Genomic DNA, 20,373 nt, shown 5'->3' with positions numbered 1-20,373 from the left:
TGTAAAACAGAAAAATGTAAACCAATGGTTATTGAAGGAAGTAAGGCATGTTCCAAATCTTAAGAAAAAACTAATTTCAACAGGGAAATTGGGAGATGAAGGATGTGTAACTACCTTTGCAGATAAAACCTAGAAGGTCACTAAAGGATCTTTTGTCATATAAAAAGGAGAAAAGGTTGATACATTGTATTTATGTAATGGTATTTTATAATTATGTTAATGCTTTAACCTCCACAGGAGCAGATACAACATTGTGGCATCATAGGTTCAAACTGATGAATGAGAAGTGGATGTAGATTCTTCACTCAATAAATTGGTTGCAAGGTTTGAAGCATGTTGATTTGGATTTCTGTGAAAATTGTGTTTATGGAAAACAAAACAGAGTCAAATTTCTAAGAGTTCGGAAATAAAAGAAGAGAAAAAATTAGAGCTTGTGCATACATATGTACAGGGACCTTCTCAAGTATCATCTTTCAATGACTCTCACTATTATGTTCCTTTTATTGATGGTCCAACAAGAAAAACCTAGATTTATTGTATTCGAAATAAATCTGATGTATTTGATACTTTCATGAAATGGAAAGCTTTGGTTGAGAATGAGACAGGAAAGAAGTTGAAGTGTCTCTAATCAAACAACGCAGGTGAATATTGCAACAAAGTGTTTGATAAGTATTGTTTAGAGCATGGAATTCACAGAGAGAAGACAATTCCAGGAACAACACAAGAAAATGGTGTGTTAGAAAGGATGAACACGATAATCATGGAGCTTGAAAAGTGCATGAGATTGCATGGAGGATTGCCTTTACAATTTTACGTAGATGTTATAGATATTGTTGTTTATCTAATAAACAGTGGGCCTTCAAGTTCCTTGGATGGTGACATTCCAGAGGAGGCATGGATAGGTAAAAATTTGAACTACTAATTTTTAAAGACTTTCGGTTGTGAAGCCTTTATCCATATTAATAATGAAAATAGAACAAAGGTTGAGAAAAATTTAAAAAATGTACCTTTACTGGATATGGTGTTAATGATTTTGGTTATCACTTTTATGACTATGAAAATAAAAAAGTTCACTAGGGGTAGAGATGTCATATTAAATTAAAGGGCCTTGTATAAGGATCAAATGCATGAAAAGAAACAGGAAAAGGAAAATAGAGAATACACAATGTTTGATGAAATCACATAAAGGTAAAGGTGTATGAAAATCATAATGATCAAGAGGCAAAACAAAAACAACAACATTCACCTCAAACACCTTAAAGTGGTGTTAAACTATCTACCACAATAAATAGACCCCATGAATGATACTATCCTTCATTATATTATGTATTGTTGACTGATTCTGGAGAACCAAAATGTTATGAAGAATTAATGCAGGTAGAAGTCAGGAAGAAGTGGGAGCTAGCCATGAAGGAAGATATGAACTCCTCGGTACATAACCAAACTTGGGACTTAGTCAAGTTGTCTGCAGGTAAAACAACATTGTAGAATAAATGGGTTTACGAGTTGAAGGAAGAATATGGAGGTAGAAAAAGGTATAAAGATATAATTTTTATAAATGGGTTTGGAGAGAAGAAAGGTATAGACTTCGATGAAATATTTTCTCCTATTGTTAAAATGACTTCAATCAGAACTATTTTAAGTCTAGTAGCAACATAAGATTTACATCTTGAGCAGTTAGATGTAGAGATGGTCTTTCTCCATGGGGATTTGGAGGGAAAGATCTATATGAAGAAGCCACAAGAATATGAGGTTAGAGGGAAGGAGAAACTAGTGTGCAGTTTGAAGAAGAGCTTGTATGGGCTTAAAACAAGCTCCAAGGTAGTGGTATCTAAAACCTGGCATATTTACGTGTAAACAAGTTTATACTAGATATCACTCTAATCATTGTGTTTATCTCAAAAGGAAAAATTATGGTAGCTATATTATATTGTTATTGTATGTAGATGAAATTTTTGTTGCAGGGTCAAACATGCACGAAATAAATGAACTCAAAGGAAAATTGATAGATTCATTTGCGATGAAGGATTTGGGTGTTGCAAAACAAATCCTCGGTATGAGAATAACTAGAGACAGGAAAATTCACAAATTAACATTCTCTCAAAGTGAGTACATACAAAAGGTGTTGGAAAGATTTAATATGCATAATTCAAAACCAGTTAGTACACCTTTGACTAGCAATTTCAAGCTAAGTAAGGAGATGTGTCCCAATATTGAAGAAGAGATGGATTATATGTCTAAAGTTCCATATGCATAAGCATTTGGAAGCTTAATGTGTGTAATGGTTTGCATAAGGCATGATATTTCACATGCAGTGGGTGTTGCAGGTAGGTACATGCACAATCCAGGAAAAGAACATTGGATGGAAATAAAGTGGATTCTCAGGTATTTGAGAGGTACCACAAATCAAGAATTACGCTTTCGTGGTTCAAACATTGCTTTATAGGGATAAGTTGATGCAAATATGGTAGTTGATAGAGATAACATGAGGAGCACCATAGGGTATGTGTTTCCTGTAGGTGGAATAATTGTCAAGTGGGTTTTCGAAATATAACGTGTTGTTACACTTTCAAAAATTGAAGAAAAGTATGTTGCTGCTATAGAGGCTAGTAAAGAAATGATTTGGTTGCAAAGGTTTATGGATGAATTCACTAAGAAGTAGGAGATGGCCAGGTTATACAGTGACAACTAGAGTGTCATTCATCTTTCAAAGAACTCAACATTTCATTCTAAGCCTAAAAATATACATCTCAAGTACCATTTCATATAGTTAGTGTTGGAAGATGGAGAGTTGAAGCTACAAAAGATACAAACTAGCTAAAATCGTACAAATATGTTAACAAAAGTTGTAACTAGGGAGAAACTAAGATCATGCTCGGATTCAATTGGTCTTCAAGTATGATGATGAAGATGAGAAGCAACTAGGTCCAAAGTGGAGTCGTTGTTTACCAAATGAAGCAGTGGTGGAGTTTATATAATCAATCTCCAAGCGGGAGATTGTTAGGTGTGGAGCCTAATTATCTTCTTTACTTAGAGGTATGGTTATGTTGAACCACAATTCGTAATGGGGTAGCAACGCCACTTGTTTAATCGTCATGTAGGTGGGGGGCAATGATTTTATTAACTCCCTGCTAGCGGGGGTTCAGGGGTAGCGCACCAAAAGCTAAAAATAGACGTAAAATTTCCTTGTATATATTATAATTTCATATTCAATCTGAGTCATTCATTAGGCAGATGATTTGACTGTAGAAATGATGTTTAATTTAGGTTTTTTTCCCTAGAAGGCATCCCCTCACTATATATAAGGAAATTTTATTGTGGCTCTGTATATGTGCATTCTGAGAGAGAAAGTGACATGATATTGTGTGAGAGTGAAAAGGAAATTACATTAGATTTATTTTAGGTTGTATCTCTTCATTTTGCTAGATAATATAAAGGAAGGTTTGGATATTTATTCATGGACATAGCCCAAATTGGGTGAATCACATATATATGTGTCTCTCTTATTTTATGCATTTTATGTGTTTATGTTTCTGCAATATTTTATGTGTTCCATTGTTGTGTAATATATAATTTCCTAACAAGGAGAATAAATTAGTAGTTATTTCTCAATTCACACCTCAACTCCTAGTAACATCCTCCTAATTTCTAGGTTTAGGTCTATTGAAAGTTCATTCCTACTATCCCTTTCTTTTAATACAACTATATTTATCTCCCACATTCATTTTTAAATCATCTTCTTCCCATGAATATTATCTCTATTGATGTATTCTTTTTTGTCGTCTTCTTAGCTAATAGTTCCTATTGTAAGGAAAAAAGGAGGATTTTTCTTCTTTTGTTTCTAGCTCTTCTTACGCATAATTAATTCATACTATTTTCATGGCAATTGGATGTCTAATATCTCACATTATAGGCTTTAATATATTTTCAAGAATAGTATTACACAGAATTTTTTTTCTTTTTTTATTAATCAAATAAATATTTACATTATCATACCATTTACGTGTACCACATAAGTTTTTGTCGCATGTCCAATATAACAGTCATAAAGATAAATTTACCACGGTTATCACAAAGGTATATTAATAAAAAGATATCAAGAATTTGTTTTGTTATCAGTGCAAATGTTGCAATTATAAAATTCTAAAAACAATTATCGTGGAAATAATTTATTTATACTGAAGAATACTATTTCAATACTATTTCTCATATCTCTCTATTTATACGTTTTAATCTTGAATAACAATGAGAGAAACATTTTCTTCAACATAGGAAGAGAACATATTTGATGGTGAATTAATTCAAATGATTCTAAGGTTACAAGAAGACAACATACTTGGTTTATCAAAAGCATTGGAGATATACATCAACAAACATGTGCAAGCTTAGACTAAACTTGAAAAGTTATATAGTTGTGGAAATATTACTATCCAAATGATAACTAATGATAACCATGTGGAACAACTTGTTGAAACTTGTAGATAATAGAAGGAGAGAGGCATCGATAGTGGTGAGAGGTGCATTATATAGCACACTATAAGGGAGTTGTCTAATCGTTCCATGCTCAACATACAATTGAAACATGTTATTTTTAAAAGGAAAATTAATTATTATCTAAATAAGGAACAATATTAGGTATACAAAAAATGAAAATGAGTATACATGTTTGGTATGTTTTAATGAAAAGTATTATAAAACATCAATATTGGCTATGTTGATCACAACCCAGTGTGAAGGAGTTGCAATAAAAATATTTATTTCATTCTTAGCTATAAGTAGAATATTTTAATGCCCATGCAAAATAACATAATTTTATACAATTTTAGAGAGAACGTAATTTAAAATAAGAGAAAAATTCATATGTTTTCACTTTTAAGTGTCGAGAAGATGTGTTATTCTTATACTTTTAAAAAATATTTTAATACAAGAGAATAAAACAATTTGAATATCCATGTTAACTAATTTATGTCAATATCTATAATTAATTTTAATGTTGACCATGAAAAAGAGAAGAACTAATTGAAAGTAAAAATATCAATTTCTTTGTAATAAGATAATAAGAGGAAGACATGTAATTCATTAAATTGTTATCTTAATATAAACTTGGTATGCGAAATTTAAATAATAATATAATAATAATAAATTTATTGTGTATAGTGAATAATATATTGCAATGCATAAAATATTGTAATATTTTTTTATGCATATGTTATATATGATTTAGAAAAATATGTATATATCATATAAAACAATAGAAAATTATCTTTTACGGTTAAAAGATTTCAAGTTGTCTTACTATTCTACATTTTGGTGGTCAATGTTTTTTGATATCCAACAAATATTTGTTGGAGTTGCAGGTTTAAGCTATATAGCCTATGCAATCCAAATGTTCATTGAGATTTTTTATGGGGTTGAATCCATTTATGTTTTCAAAAATGAAATTTAAACTATATATATATATATATATATATATATATATATATATATATATATATATATATATATATATATATATATATATATATATATATATATATATATATATATATATATATATATATATATATATATATATATATCTTAACCCAATCCTCAAAACAATAAAATATGTCATGGTGTAAATCTCTTTTCAAGTATTCAACTCTAAAAGAGGTAACATTCCAAACTACTTTTAGAGTAGAAAACTACTTTTGAGTGGACAAAAAAAAAAAACATTTTTAACTTTATATTTTCAACTTATGTCCCTACGAGCTTACTAAAATTTTGAGAGGGAGAACTCATTGGAATCATAATTCAATTTCTCATCCAAGGAGTATGCATATTGAATAATTGAATAGATCGTACTACATGAAAAATGAGAAATACATGAAAAACATGATAGTCATCGCATTTTTTTTGTGTATCCGGGAAAAAAATGAAAGTATGCAAAATGGTTATTCCTTGGAATAGGAATTAAATTCCACATCCAATGAGTGCTCTTGCATTAAATTTGAGTAAAACTGTAGGGATATAAGTTGAAAATACGAGTTGAAAATATAGTTTTTTCTTTTTCTCGTTTAAAATTTGATGATGTAATCTAATATTAATTTATTATTGCATTATTCTTTTATAATACTCCTTAGGATGTCCATTTTATACCTCAAAATTTCTCTAACATGAGTTAATTATTTCCTAGAAGACAAGAAGCTATCCTCAAGAGTGAGAAACATGAACTCATTAATGAGAAGACAACTACCAACCACCTGTTGGCGAGGTGTCAACATTTATTAACTACCAGAAGAGTAGCACATGGGTGAACATTTTTTGTTTTTACTTGCTTTTGTCTCATTATTCTGAGAGGAAAAATGATACTCAAGAGAATCAAGTAGCATAAAGCTGAGAGAAAAAGAATTGCAAGTCTAATTACTTGAGGGAACATTGGTTGTTTGCAGTTTCAAGGATGGGTGGAGCCAAGTATCCCTAACTTCTGCATTTTTCACCCAACAAAACAGAAAAATAGGATTTTCTCTATGCATAAAATTTTATATAATAGAGAAAAAGAAAAAGGAAAATAAATATTACAAGTTATGTTTAGAATTAGGTTTTTATAGAATGCAGAATATATAATGGTGTGAATTGATAGAAGAAGGAAAATAATTATTTGAAATACATAATATTTTCTATAAAGAAAATTTATAATTTTACGTTGGTTTCAAGACATAGAAGTTTTAATTGAAAAGAAAAGAGAAAATATATTGTTTTTATATTACTATCATAAGTTATCCATACAGACACAAACACTAGAGTAATAGGGAAACATTAGAGTAATAGGGAAATAATACATATATACAAGTAATGTTTCTTTTCTATATTTTAAGTCTAAAAGTGAATGCTATAACCATTTTTACAAGCATAATATTTTGTACTATCAAAACTTGAAAACACAAAGACTTTGTTTTATGTAAAAAAAATTATACATTTAGTATGATAAAAGGGTGAAAAAAAAAAAAAAACAAAAGGATTGGAAAATAACTAGATGTGTATTTTATACTATTCATATACACATATAGAAAAATAACAGGTTCCATAAACAAACATATACATATATTATTGAGATAAATTACCCATAAAGGTAATTGTACAGTTTTCAAGAAAAAGAGAATAATGATACATAGTTCATTAAAGGGATCTGAGAGGTAGACCTTAAAACAAATCTATATAATTTAGAAGTGTCAGTTTGTGGAAGAAAATTCTAGAACTAATACTTAACACAAAAACGTCATGGCCATAAATATAGTTTTTATGACTGAAGAAATACTACAAAAATGTTAATGTAAAATCCACCTTCATGCAACGCGTTCATGCCAAGAAAAGAAAGGAGACTAACCTGGTGAATACACATGTTAGTTTAACCAATGATGCATAGTCGAGACTTGCAATGTATGAAGAAACATGTAGTAGGGAAGGTGATAGAGATTCCCTGCAACAGTAATTGGAACATATTATAACTAACATATAAGAAGGGAATGGTAACATATAATAGAATTTAATAACAAGATACTATAGTAACTAACTACTAGGATAGATTACCTTTTAATTCTTACAGAACATATATGCTACCTTTTTCCTGACAGAGTAAAACATTGTCAAATTAGAAAGTATCGGGACATATAAATTAATATTGACATAGTAGGAATTAAAAACAAGTAATTTTGAGTATCTATGTATCGAAAAATTCAATAACCAAAGGGTTTTCTTGGGTGAATATATGGGTGAGTATATTGTTTTCAAAATGAGAATCATGCATATCCAGGAAATTTTTTAATAATGATAAGCATTGGTATTCGTAAAAGACAGAGTTGGGTTTGTAAAATAGATATAAGTTCGTTGAAACATAATTTATGCAGCTAACAAAACGACTTTTTGCACATTGTTCATTAGGGTTAGATAGTTAAACCCTAATGTAACATTTTATATATATTCAAACTGAAGATTGATTTAAGGAAAGAGAAACCCAGTTAGCGATATGAAAAATAAAAAATAAAATAATTTGTTAACGTAATAACTATCACAATAATATAACTATGTGGAAAAATCTATAGAAGGTGTCTTAATAATACAAGTTTAGTAAGGAATTTGTTTAACCATTTCTTCCAATATACAACTGTACATTGAATCCCAATGACATCTAGTAACTGAAGAGTAAATACCCTAACTGAGTAAAAAGAGAAAAATTAAGTAAAATCATATCATTAGAACAATAAAATGCTTCGTTTGTTAACACAAATGAGCGAAACCCAATGGTTACTAGAGTTGTCGTAAAATAGTTATGATTTAAGGGTTTTGTGTTGGAGCTAAGATGCACAGTAGGTTAAAACATATACTCAGCAAATAAAATCAAGCACAGGAGACACAACAATTTAACGTGGCTACCCAACCAATCTGGGCTACATCCACCAAACATAGGCATCGGTAATCTTTATTAATCAAATAGGAGATTACATAATTAATCAAATCCTCACAAACTCTCACACCACTCTCAAACCATTCGTATGGTTACCTATTTTATAGCAAGGAGAATCCAAATGCCTCATAAATCTTCTCACATCAAATTTAGGATGCATTAACTCTCTCCCAACAACCTGGAGCTAATCTAGCAACAAATTCCTATTGTTGTCACACACTGAGATTTTTGCCTATTTTATTTAAAACAGAAAATCTCAACAATCTCCACCTTGACAACAATTAGCCTGATGCCCTGTTTGTTTATTATTTTATCTTTTCTGCAAGCCAAGAGAAGCCAAACACCAGCATAGCTTCTCCAACAAAACTGGTTTCATGAACATGTCTGCACAATTTTCCTTTGTATGCACCTTTTCAAGAGAGACTCCCCTTTCAGTGATAACATGTCTTACAAAATGGTACTTAATTGGAATATGCTTTGATTTACTATGGTAGGCCGGATTCTTAGCCAAATGTATTGCACTTTGACTATCACAAAGTAACCTGATGTTGTCCTGTAACCTACCAAACTCACCAAACAAACCTTTCAACCAAACTGCCCCTTTGCAAGCATGCGAAGAAGCAATGTATTCTGCTTCAGTAGTGGATAAAGCAACAATGTTTTGTAGCTTTGACATCCAGCTAATAGCTCCACCTGCAAGAGTAAATACATACCCTGAAGTTGACCTTCTCTTATCCAAATCATCGGTAAAATCAGAATCAACATATCCGCAAACAGATTCACTACTCTTATTGTAAGTAATACAATAACTACTTGTGCCTCTCAAATACCGAAGCACCCATTTCACTGTTGACCAGTGTTCTTTACCCGGATTTTCCATATACCTGCTGACAACCCCAACTGCATGTGAAATATCTGGTCGCGTACACACCATCGCATACATCAAACATCCTACTACATTGGCATATGGAATTCGAGACATATAATCCTTTTCTTCATCTGTATTAGGACATAAACTGGAAGAAAGCTTGAAATGGGAAGCTAAAGGGACTGACACAAGCTTCACATTATTCATACCAAACCTCAAAAGTATTTTCTCAATATACTTTTGTTCTGATAGCCACAACTTACCATTGCTCCTGTCTCTGAAAATCTCCATGCCCAAAATCTGTCTTGCTGCTCCTAGATTTTTCATATCAAATGTCCTTGCCATCTGAGCCTTCAACCTGTTGATTTCTTCTATGCTTTTGCTTGCTAAAAGCATATCGTCAACATACAATACTAATATAATGAATATGCCATTTTTAAATTGTTTAAAATAAACACAATGATCATATTCACTTCTAACATATTTCTGACTCAACATGAAAGAATCAAACTTCTTATACCACTGCCGAGGCGACTACTTCAGGCCATATAATGACTTCTTGAGCCTGCAGACAAATTTCTCATTGCGATGTTGAACAAACCCTTCCAGTTGTTCCATATATATTTCCTCATCTAAGTCTCCATGTAGAAATTCAGTCTTAACATCTAATTGCTGCAACTCTAAATCAAGCAAAGCCACTAATGCTAACACAATTCTAATTGAAACAATTTTAACCACCTGTGAAAAAATCTCATGAAAGTCAATACCGGCTTTCTGAGAAGACCATTTTGCAACCAGTCTCGCTTTGTACCTGTCTTCCGTATCATTCACACCTTGTTTCAATTTGAAAACCCATTTACACCCCACATTTTTCCTGTCTTTCGGAAGCTCCACCAGATCCCATATGCCATTTTTACCCAAAGCCATCATTTCGTCCTTCATGGCTGCTTTCCACTTGTCACTTTTCGAACCTTCTATTGCTTCCTGATAGCACAGAGTTTCATCGTCATTAGAAATAAATGCAACATAAGTGACATAATCATCATACCTTCTTGGTGGTTGTTTTATTCTTATCGACCTCCTTAAGGATGTTTCTGGCGCTTCCTCGATTGGCTGACTACCATCTGTAGGAACTTCTTGATGATCAGTATCTGACACCTGTTCATGATCTAAACCTGAACCCTGTTCATGTTCTGATTCTGAAACCTGTTCATGACTAGTATCTGAACTATGGTCATCATGAATATCATTAGAAATGCTATCAAACTGAATGTGTTGAAAGTCAGATACATCATCCTGTTTCAATCTACTATCTACATATAACTGTACAAGAGACGATTCATTAAACTTTACATCTCTGTTGATGATGATTTTGCGGGTAGTAGGATCCCACAATCTATATCCCTTTGTTCCAACACCATACCCAACAAATATATACCTTTTCGACTTTGGATCTAATTTAGTTTGCTGATGTTTAGGCACTAGAGCATATGCATCACAACCAAACACTCTGAGTTTAGAATAGTCACAAGGGTGTCCTTTCCATACATCTTGCAGAATCTTGCAGCCTATCGCCGTTGATGGAGATCGGTTTATCACATAACAAGTTGTTGCCACCGCTTCCATCCACAACTCCTTTTGCAACCCAGCGTTACTCAGCATACTCCTTGCTTTCTCTAGAAGAGTCTTGTTCATGCATTCAGCAACTCCATTCTGCTGAGGAGTATAAACCGTGGTCTTATGTCTCTCGATCCCTGCATCCTTGCAATAGCTGTCAAACTCATTGGAAGTAAACTCACCACCATTGTCAGTTCTTAAACATTTTATTGTTCTACCAGTGTTGTTTTCTACCAATGCTCTAAAGTGCTTGAAAACTGAAAAAACATCAGACTTCCTTTTCAGCATGTAGACCCACACTTTCCTAGAAAAGTCATCAATAAATGATACAAAATAAGACGAGCCACCATATGAGGTTGTAGGAGCTGTTCCCCAAACATCTGAATGGATATAATCAAGTATGCCTTTACTAGTATGTTTGCCTGTTTTAAATTTTTTCTTACTTTGTTTTCCAAACAGACAATGCTTACAGAAATCTAACTTTCCAGACTTTAGATTTGGAAGTAACTTGCGATCAGCCAAAATTTTTAACCCTCTTTCACTCATATGCCCCAATCTTTGATGCCATAAGTGAATGGAACTACTGTCATGTTCAGACACTATAGACACATAATCTAACCCTGTACTTCCTTCTAACTGAAATAGATTTCCTACCTTCTTAGCTTTCATAACTAGTAAAATACCTTTGTAAATTTTCATTACTCCACCTTGAATTACAGTTTTATATCCATTTGAATCAAGTGCTCCTAATGAAATCAAATTTTTCCTTAAATCTGGTACATGCCTCACATCAGTTAACATTTTAGTTGTCCCATCAAACATTTGCAGTTGTATACTCCCAATTCCCACAATATTACATGTTACATCATTACCGATGTACACAACACCATCATCAATTGATTTATATGTCTTAAACCAGTCTTTATGGATACACATGTGGTTTGATGCACCAGAATGTAACAATCAATGTTTACCATGATTTGACACATTAACTGATAATACTTCATCACTCATGCCTGAACCAGATGATGAACCTGTATCTTCGTATTTTCCTCCTTCTTCTCTATCGAAGAATCTTCTTTAGAAGTTTGCCGCTGTCGCTTCCAGCAGTCCTTCTTTAGATGCCCTGATTTGCCACAAAACCAACACTTTAGCTTACTCTTCTTCCCTTTCGACTTTGAACGTGAGTCGCTCGGCCTCCTGGGGCATCTTTCTTTCGAATGACCTCTAACCATCATAGCTTCTGATGTAGAGGTTTCTGAATGCGACCTTCTCCTTATCTCTTCTGATAATAAGGATGCAACTACATCATCAAACTCAATAGTTTCTGATGAACTAAGACTTATAGAAGTAACAAAATGATCCCATGACTCGGGCAATGAGCACAATAAAGTAATAGCTTTATCCTCGGATTGAATTTTTACTTCTATACTTTGTAATTGCACAAGAAGAGTATTAAAAGCATTTAAATGATCAGCAATCGATGTACCTTCCTTCATTCGCAAATTGTACAACTGTCGCTTCAGGAGAATCCTATTGGTTAAGGATTTGGTCATGTATAGTTTCTCCAGTTTCGTCCACAAACCAGCAGCTGTTGTCTCCGACACGATATTAAACAAGACATCATCAGCTAGACACAGTCGAATAGCACTTATCGCTCTTTCATCCATCTCGACCCACTCATTATCTGTGATGTTGTAAGGTTGTTTGGATTTGCCCAACAACGCTTTTGCCACACCATGTTGGACAAGAAAATCGTACATCTTCACCTTCCAGATCTCGAAATTATTTTTGCCATTAAACTTCTCAATTTCAAACCGGGCACTCTGAGTTTTCGCCATTTTGTATCAACCAAAGAACACAATATCTCCAAAATCCAACTTTTAAATACCAGCAATAAAAAAACTGCCTATGCCTTATAGCCTTTGCTTTCAAAAAACAAACTTTTTGTTGTGTGAATTACAATACATAAAACTGAGTATTAAATTGTACCAATTCTGCAATTTGTGACAAATATATATCACAACACACCATAAAAAATAGCTCGAACCACCAATGTAAGGACTGATCCGCTTCACCAAAATCTACTCCACCTCATTTAAATTCATTGAGATCTAGTGAAAGGCATTTTTCCTAAAAAAAAACATTTTCAGATCTGGTGGTTTCCTCAATAAGACATTTTCAAATCTGGTGGCTTCCTTAGGAGAGCACGAATGTGGTGGATGGATGCTAGCATCCCTTATGATTTTTGGTGGACATATTATAACAACGGCATGGATAAAATTATGGTGGAAGTTAAATTATGTTCACCAAACTATACAGAGTTATAAATAAACTACTTACAGAATTCCTTGGCACTGAAATATAATTGTTACTGCAATGCCTCCACATCACCAACACGCACAATCACCAGCACGCAATGCCTCCGCATCACTAGCACACAACTGATTAACACACACCAGCTGCCCGCCTTTCTATTGACTTTGAGCTACTCACTATTTCAATATCTGGAACTCCACGCAGGTAAGAAAATGCTCCATCATGTTGCTACGCCAGCATAAACAGGTTTGAAAATACCTCCACGTAGCAAGTGCAATCGTTTTCTGGTGGCAACGTTGCAGGTTAATGCACTACGCACTCCACTGTAATAGGCTAGCAGTTTCCACAACGCAACACCGCTGTAATACAAGAGCAGTCTCCACAACACACTCCGCTGTAATACAACAACAGTCTCCACAATGCACTTCGCTGTAATACAACAGCAGCGTTATGGGCAGCCACACGCTTCAAGAAAACTCCACCTACACGCAGATTTGTTCCCTCCATGCAGTTGGACAGCAATCAACAGCACCAGCACTCTAACATTGCTCTGATACCACTTGTTGGAGCTAAGATGCACAACAGATTAAAACATATACTCAGCAACTAAAATCAAGCACAGGAGACACAACAATTTAACGTGGTTCACCCAACCAATCTAGGCTACGTCCACCAAACATAGGCGTCGGCAATCTTTATTAATCAAACAGGAGATTACATAATTAATCAAATCCTCACAAACTCTCACACCACTCTCAAACCATCCATATGGATACCTGTTTTATAGCAAGGAGAATCTAACTGCCTCATAAATCTTCTCACATTAAATTTAGGATGCATTAACTCTCTCCCAACAACCTAGAGCTAATCTAGCAACAAATTCCTATTGTTGTCACACACTGAGATTTTTTCCTATTTTATTTAAAACATAAAATCTCAACATTTTGAAATCATGTCTTAAATGTTATTTTTAAAGCAAAAATTTATATACTAGAGAATAATCACGGATTATGAAAAAAGGTTGTAAATGAACGCCTTTTAAATTACTGGGAAAAAGTCAAATTGACACCGGGATATAAGTATAAATGTACTTCTCACCTTGAAATTTTTCGAAAACAAGTTTACAAAGTGCTTTAACTGCCATGCTAGGATGTTTTTTCAAGTATGAGCTAGACATTTTTTGCTTAAAAAATGTATGCTAAATGTTTGTAAATGGTTTATCAATAGAAGGTTTTCTGTTCGGGAAAAACCCTCTATATACCTATAAATAGAAGATAGAAGAACATAAGTACTTCTTGTAAAAGGAAAACACAAAAATGAGTAAAATATGCCCAGAAACGAACCAAAATAATATCAATTACCTTTATGAAATGGTTTGGCCAAGTCAAAGAAAGAATTTTAACCAACAGATAGTTGGCTCCTCAATAAATTGACTAGAAAAGCCATAAACATTAAAGGGATTCCAGCCATAAGGCTTTAGCTGCAGAACAAAAGGAGTTTGATAGACAAACATACTGAAATGAATAGGGAAAATGAAATGGAGCCATAGTCAATACAATTCTAAGAAAACCATAAAGGTTTTCCACCATCGATTGAGTAAAGTTCAATGCCCGTCATCCACTTCGTAGGCAAAACTTACCATACACAATAAGAACATGGATGTCGTATGTAAACTTGGAACACTCTAGATAATTCCCGACACAATGTTCAAAGCTTACGTTAATTAAAAAAGGGAAAAAAAAAAATTAACACCACATTCATAACAACCAGAAAGGAGTCTAGCCATTTATTTTGCTGAGGAACTTCAATCTAATGTATTGAATCAGATGGATAGGTGTTAAACAAAGAATGTTTAAGTCAACTTTTGAATTACGCATATTTTTCATAGGTTAATATTATTTTACAGTAAAGCTTGTTTGCATATAAAACTTATGGAAAAGTAAATATAATTATATGCGATATGAGTACAATTGTAGTTGAAAAATAGCATTAGATGTAAATAGTGGCTACAAGATGGATAAAAATCCATATTGTTGGTAAATAGCATCGATTATAGAAACTACAAGATGCATATGTAAATTTAATACTTTCCATCACAAATAGAAATGAATATGAAAGAGGTGTTATCATAATCAAGCTGGTAATGTACAGTTACATGTAAAATCCTTTTGCCTAAGGAATAATAGTTACATAATCAATTTGCAAGAAAATATTCTTCATAGGGAACATATAAGTTAATGTTTATATGTGACAAGTATAGTTATATAATATTAGTATAATATTAAATGAAAACCAAGATGAACAATGTCATCACTATTACAAGAGCATGTTATTGTAAATAAAATGAGAACTTAATTTAAAAAAAAATAATTAAGCGTGTATGTGAGGGATGTGGCAAGTGGTATCAGAGTTGTAGTTTATAATAGTGGGCCTATTTTCTTCCTAAAAACTAAAATAATGATACATGTCATGAACATATTATTTAAAGAACTGAGTTTGAAATATGGTTGAATCATTTAATGGACATACTTTTGTAGGATCACCAAGGGGTGTTGAGGAACCTGATATTGAATTAGGAATGGTGGGTGGTGGAAGCAACGATGTACAGAAACAAGAATATGAATTACTGCAAGTAATAAGAAGTTTAAAAACAGATTTGGACAACATTAAGGAAAATCAAGAAAGGTTGGTCAAAGACAAAGGGGAATAGGAGGATATTAATGGATATTTTCTATGATAACTTGAAGAAGAAGGAGACAATAAAAGGGCTCATAGGAAAATATCTAGACATAAATAAACTAGCAAAACCAATTCCATAACTTCTAGTGAAAGTCAAAGAAATGGGTCTGGTGACCAGGAAAAAAAAAGTATTAGTACTTCCCTGCCTAGGAAAAGAAAGTATACCTCTAAGTTGTAGGGATATATTAAAAATATTAGGGCCCTAGTTTGGATGGTGAATATGAAGAAGGCACGGAGGCATGGATCCTCAATATCTCTAAAAATTTCAAAGTGTACAATTACTCAAATAATTGAAAGCAAGATTGGAAACTTACTAGTTTACTAGTAAAGCATCTTTATGGTGGGAAGAGAACAAGGTTGTCAAGAGAATTAGAAGTAATAACTTAACTTGGAAATTGTTCAAGAAGGAATTCAAGAATAAATATTTGAATGAAAGGTAATTTGATGAAAATGCTAGGGATTTTCATGAGCTGAAATTTTGATACTTTACCATGGATGTGTCGGTAAATGACTTCGTGAGTCTATTAAGATATGTACCCTATTTGAAAGAAGAGGAGGAAAAAACAAAAAGATTTATTAGCTACCTACCTTTTTCATGTAAAGAAAGAATTGAGTTTTACCAACCAAATACTATGGATAAAACTATTAGAAAGGCCAAATTATGTTTCAATCAGAGCAAGAAAAAAGGGGAAATATCAAAATGATGGGTATCAAAGAAACTTGGCAGATTCAATAATAAGAACAAAGGGTTTAGGAAACATACATTTTTTAAAATCATACAACCAGGAGTTATAACAGAAATGTAAACCAATAAAAGAATTTAGGATAGAAAGGAGCATTGGTAACAAGAAAGAAAAGTTTTAGTGAGTCAACAAAATCACCAATAAAATGTTGGTGTTATCGTGAAAGTCACAAGTGGAGAGATTATCTAGAGAATCCATTAAACAAGAGGGAAGCATTAAACAATGTCCAAGATCATCTACTGTAAATGATGTTGCCTGTAATATACTTAGAACTACTGTTGTGTTTAATGGAAGACAAGAAGACCATCAGTCAACCATGGTTGAATTTCAAGATAAGATTCTTAATGAAGATGTATTTGTAGTTATATATCTAGGATCTACATTAAGTTGTCTCTCCCACATTGTAATTGAAAGGTGTAAAACTGCAAAAGAAATAAAATGTAATCCTTGGTTAGTGGAGTTGACAACAAGAACTAAAAGAAAAATGTTTGAAGTTAGCAAAAATTGCACAGTGACTTTCAATGGAATGAATACCACACTAAATATGAACATATTACCCTTGGGTTCTTAAGATATTCTCATAGGTATTGACTAGTTTTAGTCACACAAAGTAATATTAAATTGTTTAAAAAATTTCGTTACATGTGTCGATGATAAGGGAGAAGTTTGCAAAGTCCAAGGAATTACATGAAAAATATTTGTTCGACAAACTTTAGCAATAGAGATGAAGAATTATGTTAAAAAATGGTGTCAAACATTTATTTTCCAAGCACAAGATATTTCTTATGATAACCAACAACCATCATTAGAAGAATATCCTAAACTATAATAATATAATGATGTTTTTCTCTAGGAAATACCTAGACTTCCTCTAAGGAGGGATATTGATTTTACCATTGATATTATACCTAGAGTTATTCCAATGTCAAATGGTCCATACATCATGTGTATCCTTTAATTAATTTTGTTGAAAATTTAATTACATTATATTGATAGTGTTGGACCCACAACCATGTCAAGGGGATGTCCTTGGTAAGAAGTCCCAATTAGACCTCAGACCATTTGGTGTAGGAGTCTCAGCAGTGGGTCGTCAGGCAATGCCTAGACCGTGATGTCGCACAAAGGAATGTAATATAACTCTATCAGTAACAAGCGTGTGACTGATGTAGAGAGTCAAGGAATGTGTACAAGAGGTTCCAACACATCGAAGGGAGAGGAAGGTGAAGGTGAGTTCCAGGTTGAAAGGGATCAGTCCCAAATTGAATAGGCACACACCGCATAAAGGACATGCACAACTTCTGGCGGAGTAGTCCACTCAGATGCGACAGTCACAACATAAAGGGTAAGATAACATGAACAACACTCACGGATCAGTATGAGACGAGTGTGATAGTTGATATAGAAAGGTTCATGAGAAATGTATGTCTAATGTCTGGCAGAGCAGTTGACACGGACGGTGACAACATTAACAACATATGTAACACATTAACAACAAGATTCATATAATTGCAGACAAATCAGTTCATATACATGTACGTAAGCTAAACAACATATATCATTAAGGCAACTGGAACAATCCAACTACAATAACAACATATGCATGCAAATGTGTTGGATCTTATTATTAAAGAAGTGTAAGTCACAATCATACAATACACTATGTAAACCTGCTAGCCCCAACAGTGAAACATTACAGCCACATCCGCGTGCTCCTCCAAAGAGCTGTACTAGCTTCATGCAGTAGAGAAGACAAGGTGCATTACAATATTGTCCAAGTCTTCTTCAAGATAGTCTTAGTAGAAGATTGGCTGACCAAAAGCCTTTACAATGAGTTATGAGGGACTATTTATAGCAAAGGGTGGGGTGACCCTTGACATTCCCCTTTGAGACAGTTCAACTACACTCATGACTCTTCACCTACTCTATGACTGTTACATCCAACTCTTGACACTCTAATTACACTTGACATGACTCAGCATTACAATGCACATGTACTCATGTGAGACAATATGGCTTGAGCAAACCTTGCAAGACATCAATGACACTCAGTACGCTGTGGTGATACCAACTCTTTGACATGCTTGTGATCTTGAAGCTGGTGATCTGATGCCAAGCTTCATCATCTATGATGGTGTGCTTGTACCTCATGGTGACAATTTCCTGAAGCGAACTCTTGCCTTCATTGCAACCGGTGCACTGGTTCGTCCCCTTCATCCAAATTTTCTGCTAACAAGTTCATGGTCTTCTCGTGTACCGTTGAACCAAAAACACAGTGATGCATAGTGTCTGTGTTGATCTTCAAGTGTGTGTTGGTGGTCATGCGCAACAACTTGCGTAAGTGCATGTTCAACCCCAGTTGGACTTGCTTCTTGTCTTCCCCTTGGTGAGTGTGTTGAATGGGTTGGATTGCATGTGTGCGCTCAACAACATGCATGATGTTGGATTCTTTGCACGTGATCAAAAATACTGCTCACCATGTTTGCTCTGTGTCAGTTACTAGGATGGATCCTTAACTTGTACTGGCGTAGTTTCACCCGTCAGTGCATGTTGCGGCCACTGTTGTTCTTGTTCCTGCTGCAACTCATTGGATTGTTTATGCAGCTTCATGTTCTTCTTGAGGTGCTGCTTCAGCACATGAAACTCCTTCTTTGTTCCATCTTTTGCCTTCACGGATCTTCATGTCATGTCATCACTTCATAGCCTGCGTTTCCAAAGTTTCTTTAATTATCAATTTATCTTCTTGATCTTGCAACTTTACACTGCCTATATGTTGTCAACAACCTTCCTCTTGCATTTGCTGCATTTGTTTCATTAATTGCATTCGCTGCATTCGATATGCTACCTTCAACTGTTGGTCATGATGCTTCTTTTTGTGATGTTGTTGCTTGATTTCCTTTTCCATGAACAACTTGATGTCTTCCTGAGTAGGCAAGCTCATAGACACTTGATCGACTGTGTCCCCAAGTGTGCTCTGACCAATGTCTTCATCTCTACTCTCTTGGAAGTCATTGTACCTGCACTGTTGTGAGGCAGATGAAGACATGTGATACCTAGAGACATGGAAACACTCCTAGCAAGAAATTTGTCAGTGGAAAACCAGAATGAACATGAGAACTAACTTGCAACATACCTGGGTGAATGATCATGAAGGTTGCATAATTTTGGCCGGGAAGTCGGGAGACTGACTTCCAAGACTGCACAAGGCATAATCTAGGCTACTGAGAGACTGACTGATTGTTGGAACTATGCAATGCACAGTCTAGTCTGGCTGTTGATTGTTTGTATTGTGCATTGCACAATTCCGGCTGGGAAGGACTGCTAGCCCAAGGACATATTTGTGTAATTTCATGAGCCAAGCAGCCATTGTCCTCCAGAAATGCACAAAAAAATATTGGAGGTGAGTTATGGGTAGGAATGAGCAAATCTAGAGAGGAAGGTGAGACTTCCTTCCCCATATTGCTAAATGCAGCCTTGGTGAAGGCAAAGTCCGGGCAAAGGTTGGCCCGTCTTGCCGACAAGCAACTGAAAGCAAATAAGATAGTAAATGCGTGGGACACTAAGTGATAGTAGAAGTGATTGACAGTGCATGAAAAACATGAATGACATATTCAATAAACAGATCAGCATGCATGTGGGTGAGGCAG

Source organism: Pinus tabuliformis, chromosome X, assembly GCF_031772625.1.
Source record: "Pinus tabuliformis cultivar Carrire ecotype Pingquan chromosome X, CPIR1, whole genome shotgun sequence".
In the NCBI taxonomy this organism is placed as follows: Eukaryota; Viridiplantae; Streptophyta; class Pinopsida; order Pinales; family Pinaceae; genus Pinus; species Pinus tabuliformis.
Note: the sequence above shows the minus strand (reverse complement) of the source record.